At 45.1% G+C, this 17,048-nt stretch overlaps 1 protein-coding gene across 3 annotated transcripts in view; it reads right to left on the bottom strand.

The window, feature by feature from the left end:
• LOC141165067 (contactin-1-like) overlaps positions 1-17,048 on the bottom strand; it is a 288,068-nt gene that overhangs the window by 124,059 nt on the left and 146,961 nt on the right. The window lies entirely within an intron of this gene.

The following is a 17,048-nucleotide window of genomic DNA, read 5'->3' as shown; positions in this document are numbered from 1 at the left end:
CACACAATCCGAGCTGCTTGAGGTCTAGTGTGAAGTTTCCACAATCACAGATGGTTTGGGGAGCCATGTCATCTGCTGGTGTAGGTCCACTGTGTTTTATCAAGACCAAAGTCAGCACAGCCGTCTACCAGGAAATTTTAGAGCACTTCATGCTTTCCTCTACCGACAAGCTTTTGCAGATGGAAATGTTATTCTCCAGCAGGACTTGGCACCAGTCCACACTGCCAAAAGTACCAATACCTTGTTTAAAAACATCACTATCACTGTGCTTGATTGGCCAGCAAACTCATCCGGCCTTAAGCCCATAGAGAATCTATAAGGTATTGTCAAGAGGAAGATGAGAGACACCAGACCCAACAATGCAGATGAGCTGAAAGCTGCTATCAAAGCAACCTGGGCTTCCATAACACCTCAGCAGTGCCACAGGCTGATCGCCTCCATGCCACGCCGCATTGATGCTGTAATTGATGCAAAAGGAGCCCCGACCAAGTATTGAGTGCATTTACTGAACATACATTTCAGTTGGCCAACATTTCGGATTTTAAAAACATTTTTCAAGCTGGTGTTATAAAGTATTCTAATTTACTGAGATAATGACTTTTGTGTTTTCATTGGCTGTAAGCCATAATCATCAACATTAACAGATCACTTGAAATAGATCACTCTGTTTGTAATGACTCTATATAATATATGCGGTTCACTTTTAATATTGAAGAACTGAAATAAATTAACTTTTTGATGATATTCTAATTTAGTGAGATGCACCTGTATTTCTACACCCTGACTCCAGCTTTAATGCCAACTCCTTGATAAATTGCTCATATACAATAACTAATCAAACTAACTAAATAACTAACTATAAACAAATTTACAAGAGTAAAATTATAGTGTACTCTATGTAGATAATGTCTATATGATAGTAAATATTTTAGCACATTTCTACCAACTCTAACGCCACCCAACTATGACTCCACAACTCCAGCTCTACAGCCCTGACATTACAACATGGAAGCACCTCTTTAAACAATAAAACAACACATTGGAAAGATTTATCATAAATTAATAGGGAAAAGAAAAAACAATTCTGCCGATAGTATCTTCAATAGTTCTAATATTTTGAAAAATGTTGAAATTGTGTCTTCTGAAGGAATATGACAGGAGTGTGTTGTGTTGCGAGTGCTGTAATACTCTTATTAATGTATAAAGACAGAGTTTTGTGATCAAGAGTAAACTTCAGAAGGCAAAAGACACAACTTATAGCAATGAGAGGAAGCCCAGCTGCATGGACATAAAATCTTCTTCATTGGAACATTTAAAATCCAAGTTACATCCATACTGGCTTATATTATACGAAACACTGACGCGTTTTGGCTGCGTCAAGCACCTTTAGCCATGTTGTTTGAAATGGTGTCAGAAGTCTTACTAAGCAGTTACCCACTTCCGATGAGCACAACAGTGATATAATTAGATAAATGACATCACATGATATGTTTAAAACAAAGTGACATTAAAACCAAGACGGAGAAAAACACAAATGATCGGCATAATGGAAGTAATTCAGGTATAAACTAACTAAACAATAAGGATCACAATCTTGTCCCACTCAGTCTTGATGATGCTAGTTTGACTTTGACATTAAGGCTATGTGCCCACGATGCAGAAATGCTCAGGATTTTTTCCTGAGTGTTTCTGCATCTCCCTGGCAGAAAAAAACGCATGCGGATTGTACATGCGTTTTCCTACCAGGGACATGCGGAAGTGAAGCGTTCTTCACTTGGATCTCCGCATGCGGGTTGACAAGCGCTTTCGAAGCGATTTTAGCATCACTTGGAAAGTGCTTGTCAACTTGGTCACACTATATAAATCCATGCAACCGGCATTGATTTATATATTGTGACCCGAGAGAATGTAAAAAAATAAATCTATACTTACCCTCCGATGGCCCGCGCTGTCTTGCTTTACCGTCCCAGCTGCCGGCAGCGGTAGACTGAAGGACCTGCCGACGTCAGTGTCGCGTTACCCGTCACATGACTCTGACATCAACGCAGGTCTTTCAGAACATCGCGAACTGCCGGCATGCGAGGAGGAGCGCAGCGCGGGACGCCAGAAGGTAAGTATATATTTATTTTTTATTTTATTCTTTTTTTTTACAGGTTCTATGGCACCCGGGTCCGGAGGAGAGTCTCCTCGCCTCTAGACCCGGGTACCATCTGCACATTAGAATGCATGGAATGTGCATCTACATATACAGTGATGCGTAATCCATGCGGTCTAATGCAAGTCAATGGCGGCGAAAACACAGCACTTCTGCAAAATAATTGGTAGTGCTGCGTTTTTTTCCGCAATGATAATTCGCAGCGGAAATCTCCACAGCATGTTCACAGCACATGCGGATTATCATTGGGGAACATGGCAGGACTTCTACCATGCATTTTTTAAGCGTTTCTGCAGCGCTTTTGCCGCTGCGGAAATGCTTAAAAAATGCATCGTGGGCACACAGCCTTCTATGCGTTCTAATGTGCGGATGGTACCCAGGTCTAGAGGAGAGGAGACTCTCCTCCGGACCCGGGTACCATAGAAAATTGTAAAAAAAAAGAATAAAATAAAAAATAAATATTTACTTACCTTCTGGCAGCCAGCGGTGCGCTCTTCCTCGCATGCCGACAGTTCACGATGCACTGAAGGACCTGCGCTGACGTCATAGTCATGTGACGGGTCACGCGACGCTGACGTCGGCAGGTCCTTCAGTGTACCGCTGCCGGCAGCCAGGACAGAGGGAAACAAGACACCGGGGGCCATCGGAAGGTAAGTATAGATTTCTTTTTTATTTTTTGACATTCTTTCGGGTCACACTATATAAATCCATGCTGTTAGCATGGATTTATATAGTGTGACCAAGTTGACAAGAACTTTCCAAGTGATGCTAAAATCGCTTGGAAAGCGCTTGTCAACCCGCATGCGGAAATGCAAGAGAAGAACGCTTCACATCCGCATGTCCCTGGCAGGTAAACGCATGTACAATCCGCATGTACAATCCGCATGCGTTTTTTCTGCCAGGGAGATGCAGAAACGGTCAGGAAAAAATCCTGAGCGTTTCTGCATCGTGGGCACATAGCCTAAAGGGATTTTCCATGACTGGAACAACCCCTTTAAATCAAATGATGTCTTTCAATAAAAACTGTGACAAATTTCTTTTTTGCAAGCATCTGTTTCTGAAATGTATTATATTTATTTTATTTAGTTTTCATAGGCCCGCTCGCTGTATCGCTACATTTCTTTGTTCTTCTACGTTTGACACTCTGGTGCTTGATTTACAGAAATCTTCAAGAATCAAGATGGTCCATAATGTAATAGAGTGTTTTTCCATAATTAGAATTGCAAGACCTGAAGTGTTTTGTGATATTGAGCTACTAATTATAGAATAGTTATTAACAAGGATAAAAAATTCCATTAATTTATAGCCAAATAACTTCTAGCAAGTATGTTGTCAAAACAAGCTCACACACTCACCATAACATTTGCCACATATATAACCTGTAAGAAATAAACACTATATAAAGTGAACATCCAATAAATCCCTGAGGTGGCATTTCTACAGTAGATGTTTACCAAATCTGTAATAATTAGCAATTATGACAATATTTTTATGTTCTCATTGGTGTTGAGGGATACCTTCCGATATCAGGAAATATCAGATTGGATCGGACCGATACCCAAAAAATATCGGATATCGCCAATTCCGATACCGGTAACCAATGCAAGTCAATGGGACACAAATATCGGAATGAAAATAAACCCTTTCTTTCCTTGTAGGTTAATTTTACATGAAGGGAAACAACTAAGAATAATGTAGAATGTATTGGGGGAGGTGGGGGAGACAATAAAGGCATAGAGATTTAGCCTTTAATTTAATTAATATTTTTTTAAGACGTTCTGAGTTACAAAAATATTGACTATGTTAAGATTTTTTATATTTTGTCAGATATTTATGTTTCACTACTTCCATGCTCTTCACCTTCTTTTTTACTTCTCCCACACTTTCTCCTTCATCATCCTCAGCATCAGCATCTTTTTCATCAAATTCTTCTTCACCTTCTTCATCTTCTTCTTCTTCACCTTCTTGTATTATTCTTTTTTTTTACATTCTTCATATTCTTCTTATTCAACTATTATTTTTCTTCATATTCTACTTCTTCATCTTCTTCATCTTCTTCTTCTTCATCATATTCTTATTTGTGACAGGCATTCCTGTAGTTGTTATCTATAAAAGTTTGAAGATTATACCTTTCATTCTGCCTGTCACAAAAGATTTACAACAGCATTTGTCCGCGTTCAGTTTGGCCTGCAGCAGCAGGTCTTTTCCAGGGACACCTAGAAAAGACATTTAGTCTTATGCTTAATGTTCTTCTGTTATTTTTTCTGCAGCTTCTTGTTCTTCTGCATCTTGGTTTTCTGTCTCTTGTTCTTCTGTATCTTGGTGGTTGTCTTCTTGTTCTTTGTCCTCTTGGTCATCTTCTTCAGGGTCATCTTCTTGGTCTTCTTCGGGGTGGTCTTCAGGGTAGTCGTCTTCAGGGTCGTTGTCTTCGGGGTCCTCGTCTTCTTTGGGGTGGTCTTCAGGGTCCTCGTCTTCAGAGTCATTGTCTTCGGGGTTCTCGTCTTCTTCGGGGTGGTCTTCAGGGTCGTCGTCTTCAGGGTCGTCGTCTTCGGGGTCCTCGTCTTCTTCGGGGTGATCTTCAGGGTCCTCGCCTTCAGGGTCGTCGTCTTTGCGGTCCTCATCTTCTTCGGTGTGGTCTTCAGGGTCCTCATCTTAAGGGTCATCGTCAGGGAGATCCAGAGTGATTACCAAAAACCATTTCAAAAAGCTTGAACTTGGAAATGTAGCAGAAGGTACAAGAAGGCTGAGGAACTGCCGAGAACCAGCTGACAGTACTGGAACCTGGATGGGTAGCAGAAGGTACTAGAGCCAATGGAACTACCGAGGACCAGCTGACGGTACTGGAACCCGGTTACTAAGCAGGAGGTACCTGTGCCAGAAAGCACTACCAAGGACCAGCAGACGTTGGTGGAACTTGCATACCGAGAAGGAGGCACCTAAGCCAAAGGCACTGCCGAGAACCAGATGACGGTAGGGGAACCCGGATTGGTAGCAGAAGGTACAAGAGCCAATGAAACTACCAAGGACCAGCTGACGGTACTGGAACCCGGATGGGTAGCAGAAAGTACACATGAAAAAAAAAGTTGCAAGGCCGCGAGCCGGCCTGAGTTACCGAAACCCACAGTCCTACAGGGGATGCTTGTCCTATTGGCACTATGGAACCAGCCTTCATTGCCAGATCCCGCAGCCCACATAGGAGTCACCTAAACTGCAGGCACCATAGAGTCGGCTAACCCGATCGCAACACGACAGGACAACGTATTGGAGGCAAAGTAACGTTGACACTACCCAGAAACAGCTGGCTAGCTGGAACCAGGCTGGGCAGGAGGGAGTACCCGTGCCAAAGACACTGCAGGGAAACAGCTGACGGTACTGGAACCCAGATGGGTAGCAGAAGGTACTAGAGCCAATGGAACTACCGAGGACCAGCTGACAGTACTGGAACCCGGTTACTAAGCAGGAGGTACCTGTGCCAGAAAGCACTACCAAGGACCAGCAGACGTTGGTGGAACTTGGATACCGAGAAGAAGGCACCTAAGCCAAAGGCACTGCCGAGAACCAGCTGACGGTTCTGGAACCCGGATGGGTAGCAGAAAGTACACATGAAAAAAAGACACTGCCGGGAAACAGCTGGTGGGGCTGTAACCCAGGGAAAATACTGAAAAAAGAGAGGAGCCAGGGGTGTAATTGAAGCAAGTTTTAAATCTGTAGTAATAGTGAGAATGTGGACAGAGCAGGAGAATTGGCCAGACACACAGCTGGGGATCAGCTGACGTTACTGAACCCCAATAACATTGCAGCAAGTGTTGACTGTGCAGACGGTACTTCTGAGCGGCAACTGGCGGTGTTGGAGCTCAGGGATAATACTGAAAACAGAGAGGAGCCAGAGGTGTAATTGGAGCAAGTTTTAAATCTGTAGTAGAGTGGATGTGGACAGAGCAGGAGAAATTGCCGGACACCCAGCAGGGGATCAGCTGATGTTACTGAACCCCAATAACACTGGACCAAGTGTTGACTGAGCAGACAGCACTTCTGAGAAGCAACTGGCGTTGTTGGAGCTCACGGTAAATACTGAAAACAGAGAGGAGCTAGAGGTCTAATTGGAGCAAGTTTAAAATCTGTAGTAGTGTGAATGTGGACAGAGCAGGAGAATTTGCCAGACACACGGCTGGGGATCAGCTGACGTTACTGAACCCCAATAACACTGGACCAAGTGTTGACTGCGCAGACAGCACTTCTGAGCAGCAACTGGCGGTGTTGGAGCTCAGGGATAATACTGAAAACAGAGAAGAGCCAGAGGTGTAATTGGAGCAAGTTTTAAATCTGTAGTTGAGTGGATGTGGACAGAGCAGGAGAATTTGCCGGACACACAACTGGGGATCAGCTGACGTTACTGAACCCCAAAAACACGGCAGCAAGTGTTGACTGTGCAGACGTCACTTCTGAGCAGCAACTGGCGGTGTTGGAGCTCAGGGATAATACTGAAAACAGAGAGGAGCCAGAGGTGTAATTGGAGCAAGTTTTAAATCTGTAGTAGAGTGGATGTGGACAGAGCAGGAGAATTTTCCAGACACACAGCTGGGGATCAGCTGACGATACTGAACCCCAATAACACTGGAGCAAGCTTTGACTGTGCAGACAGCACTTCTGAGCGGCAACTGGTGGTGTTGGAGCTCAGGGATAATACTGAAAACAGAGAGGAGCCAGAGGTGTAATTGGAGCAAGTTTTAAATTAGTGTTACAGCTCTCCTGTTAGGTTTTTTTTAGTTTGCTGGTCACGTGACCATTTTGCCTATTTAATCCGGCTCCGCCCTCCTGGCTTTGCTGGACTTCATTTGTATTTACTACTGTTGAGCTAGCTTGGTGCTCTGTTGCCGTTCTCTGTTAGTTTTGCTAGGTCTTCTGACCTCTTTACTTTTTGTTGTGTGTTTGTCTTTGACTGCTACGATTTCTGCTAGGAGGTGTCCAACTTTTCCCAGTCCCTAGTTCTTGTAGGGATTCCTCCCTCACATCTATAGGTCTTCGTACAGACTAGCCGAGGACTTTAGCGGGTCTGATCGCAGGATCAGGTTCCCCGTTACATCGTAGGGATCTAGTTTAGTTCTATTGTAGGGACAGATCTCCTGTCTTTCCTTAGTCTCTGTAGCAGATCATAACAGTAAGTCCAGCCTTAAAAAAAAAAATAAATAAAATTCTCTAAGGAAAGACCTCCAGTTTTCCATCATGGTCTTGGTGCAAGATTTGGCTCAACGCTTGCAGGGACTCTCTCTGGAGGTGGCCAAGCTCCAACAACACGTGAGTAGCTGTTCTGGAGCGCATTTTGTGGAACCAAAGGTACGTCTGCCTGATCTATTTTTTGGCAAACAACAAGATTTTTTTTCTTTTAAAAATGCTTGTCTATTATATTTTCGTTTGAGACCCGGATCCTCTGGTGATGAATCACAGCGCATAGGGTTCATAATGTCACTTTTGCGCAAAGATCCTCAGGGATGGGCCTTCTCTCTCCAACCTAGTGATCCGTGCTTTAGATCAGTGGATAGTTTTTTTTCTGCTTTGGGTTTATTGTACGATGATCCTGATCGTGTCTCATCTGCTGAGTCTGAATTAAGACGTTTGAGGCAGGGATCAGGTAATGTGGAAAAATATTGTTCTCACTTCCGTCGGTGGTCTGCCCAGGTGGGGTGGAACGATTCAGCTTTGAAAAGCTTGTTTCTTGCAGGACTAGGTGAAAGGGTTAAGGATTTACTGATTGCTTATCCCACACCTGGAAACTTGCAGGAGGCAATGCAATTAGCTATACGGGTGGAAAGGAGACTGCGTGCAAGAGTTAATGAGAGCAAATCCTCTGCTATGTCAGCTTCGAGTCCTGAGAGGTTCAGTGCTGACAATGGTGAGCCGATGGAAATTGGGGCGATGACACCCCGCTCTCAGGAAAAAGACCGCCGACTTTCTGAAGGCTTGTGTTTCTATTGCGGAAATTCTGGTCATTTTATTAAGAGCTGTGTGCTTCGTATGAAGAAAGAAAAAAAATGGTCAGTCATGCCCGTATTGCCTGTTTAAATTCTAAGGGAGTATTCCTATCTGCCACTACTGCTGCTCAGGATGAATTAATTGAATTTCGGGTATTTGTGGATTGTGGATCTACTCTGAATGTGATTGATGGGGGATTCTTGGAAAAACTTAGATTAGAACCTAAACTTTTGTCATCCCCTATTGCTGTGGTTTCTGTTGATGGCTCTCCCTTGAAGAGTGTTACTCACAAGGTCTGTGAATTTCCCCTCACTATTAATGGTATTCATCAAGAGAATTTGGATTTGGTGGTATTGGATAATTAGCCTTCTCCAGTAATATTGGGGTTACCCTGGTTAAAATTGCACAATCCTGTACTGGATTGGTCTACCAATGAAATTAAGTCCTGGAGCCCTAAGTGTTATGACAAGTGTTGTAACGGGCGCATTGCTGCTGTGGATAGAGGGGAATTGCCTGTACCTATTCAGGATTTTTGGAGAGTTTTTTCTGAGGAGGAGTCGCAGGTTTTGCCTCCCCATAGAGACTATGATTGTACCATTGAATTTGTCCCTGGAGCGACTCTTCCTAAGAGTCGTTTATTTAATCTTACTATTCCTGAGAGAAAGGCTTTGGAGGAATACATACAGACAAGCTTGGCCGCTGGTCACATTAGGCCTTCCAAGTCTCCTGTGGCTGTTGGATTTTTTTTTGTAAAAAAAAAAGATGGCGGTTTACGTCCTTGTCTGGACTTTCGTGAGATTAATAAAATTACTGTATGCAATCCTTACCCACTGCCATTGATTCCTGATTTATTTAACCAGTTAGTGGGGGCCAAGTGGTTCTCTAAAATTGATCTCCGGGGGGCATACAATTTGTTGCGCATGAAGGAGGGTGATGAATGGAAGACTGCTTTTAACACTCCTGCGGGTCATTTTGAGAATCTGGTTATGCCTTTTGGTCTCACCAATTCTCCAGCATTTTTTCAGAATCTTATTAACGATATCCTTAGACCTTTAATCGGCAAAAATGTGGTTGTGTATTTGGATGACATTTTGATTTATTCGCCTGATCTGGAGTCTCATTGGCGGAGCGTACGTGAGGTATTACAGTTATTAATGGACAATTCGCTTTTTGCTAAGCTGGAGAAATGTGAGTTCGCTGTACAGAGAATTAGTTTTTTGGGCTACATTATCTCCAGTGAAGGTTTTGAGATGGACCCGGTTAAAGTTCAAGCTGTGCAGGAATGGCCTAGGCCTATTGGTTTGAAATCGATACAGAGGTTTTTGGGTTTCGCCAATTATTACAGAAAATTCATAAAAAAAATTTCTATTATTGTCAAACCGCTGACCGATCTCACCAGGAAAGGTGCTAATGCGGTTCAGTGGACTTCTGAGGCCATTGAAGCTTTTGTGTTTCTAAAGGAGAGGTTCACCTCTGCTCCCATCCTTATGCAGCCTGATGTGACTAAGCCGTTTTTGGTTGAGGTTGATGCTTCTTCGGTGGGGGTTGGTGCGGTGTTGTCTCAGGAAAACAAAGATGGAGTACATCCCTGTGCCTTTTTTTCAAAAAAATTTTCCGAGACTGAACTTAATTACGATATTGGTAATCGGGAATTGCTGGCGATTAAACTCGCATTTGAACACTGGCGTCATCTCTTGGAAGGTGCTGAATTTCCCATTCAGGTTTTCACTGATCATAAAAATCTGATCTATCTTGATGCTGCCAAGCGCTTAAATGCCCGTCAGGCTAGGTGGGCACTTTTTTTCTCGCGGTTTAATTTTTCCGTTACTTACATCCCGGGTACCAAGAATGTTAAAGCGGATGCTTTGTCTCGCAGCTTTTCTCCCATGGTCGGTGTTGAGGAGGAAGAGGAGACCATTTTACAAGAAGGTGTTGTGATTGCTGCTTTGGACTCCGTTTTGGAGGATGAGATTCTTAAAGCACAGGAGAATACCCCATCTAACACTCCCCATGGGAGGTTGTTTGTGCCTAGGACCTTTAGGAGAGATTTGTTTGTTGAGTGTCATGAGTCTCGGTTCGCAGGTCATCCAGGAATTTCTGAGACCAAGAGACTTGTGGGTCGCAGTTTTTGGTGGCCTGGATGGCAGAAGGAAGTCATTAAGTGGGTGCGCCAATGTACTGTGTGTGCAAGATCCAAGTCTTCGCATGCTCCTGCTGCGGGGTTGCTTTGCCCTCTGGAGGTTCCTAGTGCACCTTGGACACATCTGGCTATGGACTTTATTACTGACCTTCCTCCCTCTGAAGGTTTCACGGTCATCTGGGTGGTCGTGGACCGTTTTAGCAACATGTGTCACTTGGTTCCCTTCATCAAACTGCCTTACGCTAAGACACTCGCCAAGGCCTTTGTCAAGGAAATTGTCAGACTACATGGTGTTCCTACTGACATTGTTTCTGATAGGGGACCTCAGTTCGTGGCTTGTTTTTGGCGTGCCTTTTGTGACAGGTTGGGAGTTCATTTGTCGTTTTCATCCGGATATCATCCTGAGTCTAATGGCCAGACAGAAAGGAAGAACCAGGATGTTGAGCAGTTCTTGCGTTGTTTTGTGGCAGACAATCAAGAGGGGTGGTCTGAGTTTCTGCCACTTGCTGAATTTGCTCTTAACAACCATACATCCTCTTCTGCTGGGTGTTCGCCTTTTTTTTGTTGTTCTGGGAGACATCCGTCTTTTGGGTCATTTTCCAAATTGGTTTCGGCTGTGCCTGAGGAGAAGAGTTTTTCCGGTGATTTGGAGAGAGTTTGGACGGATGTGCGTGGTAATATTCAGGAGGCTAACAAGAAATCTAAGAGGTACTTTGATAGGAAACGGCAAGAGGTTTTGTTTGCTGTTGGTGACATGGTTTGGTTGTCCTCTAAGAATCTGCGATTGAGGATTCCTTCTAAAAAATTGGGTCCCAAGTTCGTAGGACCCTTTAAGGTACTTCAGATAGTTAACCAATCTGCTGTTAGGCTGGAGGTTCCTACGTCCTGGAGGATTAATCCGGTGTTTCATGTTTCTCTGTTGAAAAAAGCTGATGTGTCGGATGGTGACGCCTCTGCCACTGTTCCTCCGGTGGTGGAGGACGGGGAATATGAAATTTCCCGCATCCTAAATTCTAGACGGTATAGAGGGAGTTTGCAGTATCTCGTCGCTTGGAAGGGTTTCGGACCTGAGGATAACTCATGGGTGAGGGCGGATGATGTTTCTGCTCCCAGACTTGTCCGAACGTTTCACAGGAGGTTTCCTGGTAAGCCTGGGCCTAGGGGATCCGGAGGATTCTCTTAGAAGAGGGGGTACTGTTACAACTCACCTGTTAGGTTTTTTTTAGTTTGCTGGTCACGTGACCATTTTGCCTATTTAATCCGGCTCCGCCCTCCTGGCTTTGCTGGACTTCATTTGTATTTACTACTGTTGAGCTAGCTTGGTGCTCTGTTGCCGTTCTCTGTTAGTTTTGCTAGGTCTTCTGACCTCTTTACTTTTTGTTGTGTGTTTGTCTTTGACTGCTACAATTTCTGCTAGGAGGTGTCCAACTTTTCCCAGTCCCTAGTTCTTGTAGGGATTCCTCCCTCACATCTATAGGTCTTCGTACAGACTAGCCGAGGACTTTAGCGGGTCTGATCGCAGGATCAGGTTCCCCGTTACATCGTAGGGATCTAGTTTAGTTCTATTGTAGGGACAGATCTCCTGTCTTTCCTTAGTCTCTGTAGCAGATCATAACAATTAGTAGTAGAGTGGATGTTGACAGAGCAGGAGAATTTTCTGGACACACAGCTGGGGATCAGCTGACGTTATTGAACCCCAAAAACACGGCAGCAAGTGTTGACTGTGCAGACGTCACTTCTGAGCAGCAACTGGCGGTGTTGGAGCTCAGGGATAATACTGAAAACAGAGAGGAGCCAGATGTGTAATTGGAGCAAGTTTTAAATCTGTAGTAGGGTGGATGTGGACAGAGCAGGAGAATTTGCCAGACACACAGCTGGGGATCAGCTGATGTTACTGAACCCCAATAATACTGGAGCAAGCATTGACTGTGCAGACGGTACTTCTGAGCGGCAACTGGTGGTGTTTGAGCTCAGGGATAATACTGAAAACAGAGAGGAGACAGATGTGTAATTGGAGCAAGTTTTAAATCTGTAGTAGAGTGGATGTGGACAGAGCAGGAGAATTTGCCGGACACACAACTGGGGATCAGCTGACGTTACTGAACCCCAATAACACTGGAGCAAGCTTTGACTGTGCAGATGGCACTTCTAAGCGGCAACTGGCAGTGTTGGAGCTCAGGGATAATACTGAAAACAGAGAGGAGCCAGAGGTGTAATTGGAGCAAGTTTTAAATCTGTAGTAGAGTGGATGTGGACAGAGCAGGAGAATTTGCCGGACTCACAGCAGGGGATCAGCTGACAATACTGAACCCCAATAACACTAGACCAAGTGTTGGCTGTGCAGACAGCACTTCTGAGCAGAAACTGGTGGTGTTGGAGCTCAGGGATAATACTGAAAACAGAGAGGAGCCAGAGGTGTAATTGAAGCAAGTTTTAAATCTGTAGTAGAGTGGATGTGGACAGAGCAGGTGAATTTTCCAGACACACAGCTGGGGATCAGCTGACGATACTGAACCCCAATAACACTGAAGCAAGCTTTGACTGTGCAGACAGCACTTCTGAGCGGCAACTGGTGGTGTTGGAGCTCAGGGATAATACTGAAAACAGAGAGGAGCCAGAGGTGTAATTGGAGCAAGTTTTAAATTAGTAGTAGAGTGGATGTTGACAGAGCAGGAGAATTTTCTGGACACACAGCTGGGGATCAGCTGATGTTACTGAACCCCAATAACACTGGAGCAAGCGTTGACTGTGCAGTCGGCACTTCTGAGCGGCAACTGGTGGTGTTGGAGCTCAGGGATAATACTGAAAACAGAGAGGAGACAGATGTGTAATTGGAGCAAGTTTTAAATCTGTAGTAGAGTGGATGTGGACAGAGCAGGAGAATTTGCCGGACACATAACTGGGGATCAGCTGACGTTACTGAACCCCAATAACACTGGAGCAAGCTTTGACTGTGCAGACGGCACTTCTAAGCGGCAACTGGCAGTGTTGGAGCTCAGGGATAATACTGAAAACAGAGAGGAGCCAGAGGTGTAATTGGAGCAAGTTTTAAATCTGTAGTAGAGTGGATGTAGACAGAGCAGGAGAATTTGCCAGACACACAGCAGGGGATCAGCTGACAATACTGAACCCCAATAACACTACACCAAGCGTTGATTGTGCAGACAGCACTTCTGAGCAGAAACTGGTGGTGTTGGAGCTCAGGGATAATACTGAAAACAGAGTGGAGTCAGAGGTGTAATTGGAGCATGTTTTAAATCTGTAGTAGAGTGGATGTGGACAGAGCAGAAGATATTGCCGGACAGACAGCTGGGGATCAGCTGACATTACTGAACCCCAATAACACTGGACCAAGTGTTGACTGTGCAGACAGCACTTCTGAGCAGCAACTGGCAGTCTTGGAGCTCAGGGATAATACTGAAAACAGAGAGGAGCTAGAGGAGTAATTGGAGCAAGTTTCAAATCTGTAGTAGTGTGAATGTGGACAGAGCAGGAGAATTTGCCAGACACACAGCAGGGGATCAGCTGACGTTACTGAACCCCAATAACACTAGACCAAGTGTTGACTGTGCAGACAGCACTTCTGAGCCGCAACTGGGGGTGTTAGAGCTCAGGGATAATACTGAAAACAGAGAGGAGCCAGAGGTGTAATTGGAGCAAGTTTTAAATCTGTAGTAAAGTGGATGTGCACAGAGCAGGAGAATTTGCCGGACACAGCTGGGGATCAGCTGACGTTACTGAACAGCAAAAACACGGCAGCAAGTGTTGACTGTGCATATGTCACTTCTGAGCAGCAACTGGCGGTGTTGGAGCTCAGAGATAATGCTGAAAACAGAGAGGAGCCAGAGGTGTAATTGGAGCAAGTTTTAAATCTGTAGTAGGAGTGAGAATGAGGACAGAGCAGGAGAATTTGCCGGGCACACAGCTGGGGATCAGCTGACATTACTGAACCCCAATAACACTGGACCAAGTGTTGACTGTGCAGACAGCACTTCTGATCAGCAACTGGCATTGTTGGAGCTCAAGGATAATACTGAAAACAGAGAGGAACCAGAGGTGTATTTGGAGCAAGTTTTAAATCTGTAGTAGAGTGGATGTGGACAGAGCAGGAGAATTTGCCGGACACACAACTGGGGATCAGCTGACGTTACTGAACCCCAATAACACTGGAGCAAGCATTGACTGTGCAGACGCCACTTCTGAGTAGCAACTGACGGTGTTGGAGCTCAGGGATAATTCTGAAAACAGAGAGGAGCCAGAGGTCTAATTGGAGCAAGTTTTAAATCTGTAGTAGAGTGGATGTGGACAGAGCAGGAGAATTTGCCAGACACACAGCAGGGAATCAGCTGACGTTACTGAACCCCAATAACACTGCACCAAGTGTTGACTGTGCAGACAGCACTTCTGAGCAGCAACTGCCGGTGTTGGAGCTCAGGAATAATACTGAAAACAGAGAGGAGCCAGAGGTGTAATTGGAGCAAGTTTTAAATCTGTAGTAGAGTGGATGTGGACAGAGCAGGAGAATTTGCCGGATGCACAGCAGGGGATCATCTGACGTTATTGAACCCCAATAACACTGGAGCAAGCGTTGTCTGTGCAGACAGCACTTCTGCGCGGCAACTGGCGGTGTTGGAGCTCAGAGATAATACTGAAAACAGAGAGGAGCCAGAGGTGTAATTGGAGCAAGTTTTAAATCTGTAGTAGAGTGGATGTGGACAGAGCAGGAGAATTTGTCGGACACACAACTGGGGATCAGCTGACGTTACTGAACCCCAATAACACTGGAGCAAGCATTGACTGTGCAGACGCCACTTCTGAGTAGCAACTGACGGTGTTGGAGCTCAGGGATAATACTGAAAACAGAGAGGAGCCAGAGGTCTAATTGGAGCAAGTTTTAAATCTGTAGTAGAGTGGATGTGGACAGAGCATCAGATATTTCCGGACACACAGCTGGGGATCAGCTGACGTTACTGAACCCCAATAACACTGGACCAAGTGTTGACTGAGCAGACGCACTTCTGAGCAGCAACTGGCGGTGTTGGAGCTCAGAGATAATACTGAAAACAGAGAAGAGCCAGAGGTGTAATTGGAGCAAGTTTTAAATCTGTAGTAGAGTGGATGTGGACAGAGCAGGAGAATTTGCCGGATGCACAGCAGGGGATCAGCTGACGTTATTGAACCCCAATAACACTGGAGCAAGCGTTGTCTGTGCAGACAGCACTTCTGAGCGGCAACTGGCAGTGTTGGAGCTCAGAGATAATACTGAAAACAGAGAGGAGCCAGAGGTGTAATTGGAGCAAGTTTTAAATCTGTAGTAGAGTGGATGTGGACAGAGCAGGAGAATTTGCCGGACACACAGCTGGGGATCAGCTGACGTTACTGAACCCCAATTACACTGGACCAAGTGTTGACTGTGCAGACGGCACTTCTGAGCGGCAACTGGCGGTGTTGGAGCTCAGGGATAATACTGAAAACAGAGAGGAGTCAGAGGTGTAATTGGAGCAAGTTTCAAATCTGTAGTAGAGTGGATGTGGTCAAAGCAGGAGAATTTGCCAAACACACAGCAGGGGATCAGCTGACGTTACTGAACCCCAATAACACTGGACCAAGTGTTGACTGTGCAGACAGCACTTCTGAGCAGCAGCTGGCGGTCTTGGGGCTCAGGAATAATACTTAAAACAGAGAGGAGCCAGAGGTGTAATTGGAGAAAGTTTTAAATCTGTAGTAGAGTGGATGTGGACAGAGCAGGAGAATTTGCCAGACGCACAGCAGGGAATCAGCTGACGTTACTGAACCCCAATAACACTGGAGCAAGTGTTGACTGTGCAGACACCACTTCTGAGCAGCAACTGCCGGTGTTGGAGCTCAGGAATAATACTGAAAACAGAGAGGAGCCAGAGGTGTAATTGGAGAAAGTTTTAAATCTGTAGGAGAGTGGATGTGGACAGAGCATGAGATATTTCCGGACACACAGCTGTGGATCAGCTGACATTACTGAACCCCAATAACACTGGAGCAAGCGTTGTCTGTGCAGACGGCACTTCTGAGCGGCAACTGGCGGTCTTGGAGCTCAGGAATAATACTGAAAACAGAGAGGAGCCAGAGGTGTAATTGGAGAAAGTTTTAAATCTGTAGTAGAGTGGATGTAGACAGAGCAGGAGAATTTGCCAGACACACAGCAGGGAATCAGCTGACGTTACTGAACCCCAATAACACTGCACCAAGTGTTGACTGTGCAGACAGCACTTCTGAGCAGCAACTGCCGGTGTTGGAGCTCAGGAATAATACTGAAAACAGAGAGGAGCCAGAGGTGTAATTGGAGAAAGTTTTAAATCTGTAGTAGAGTGGATGTGGACAGAGCATGAGATATTCCTGGACACACAGCTGGGGATCAGCTGACGTTACTGAACCCCAGTAACACTGGAGCAAGCGTTGTCTGTGCAGACGGCACTTCTGAGCGGCAACTGGCGGTGTTGGAGCTCAGGGATAATACTGAAAACAGAGAGGAGCCAGAGGTGTAATTGGAGCAAGTTTTAAATCTGTAGTAGAGTGGATGTGGACAGAGCAGGAGAATTTGCCGGACACAAAGCTGGGGATCAGCTGACGTTACTGAACCCCAATAACACTGGACCAAGTGTTGACTGTGCAGACAGCACTTCTGAGCAGCAACTGGTGGTCTTGGAGCTCAGAGATAATACTGAAAACAGAATAGAGCCAGAGGTGTAATTGGAGCAAATTTTAAATTATTAGTAGAGTGGATGTTGACAGAGCAGGAGAATTTGC

Source organism: Phyllobates terribilis, unplaced genomic scaffold (genome assembly GCF_046119375.1).
Source record: "Phyllobates terribilis strain yellow unplaced genomic scaffold, ASM4611937v1 Scaffold_11__3_contigs__length_659146591, whole genome shotgun sequence".
Taxonomy (NCBI): Eukaryota; Metazoa; Chordata; class Amphibia; order Anura; family Dendrobatidae; genus Phyllobates; species Phyllobates terribilis.
The sequence above is the reverse complement of the archived record's forward strand: the minus strand, read 5'-3'. Positions and strand labels throughout refer to the sequence as shown.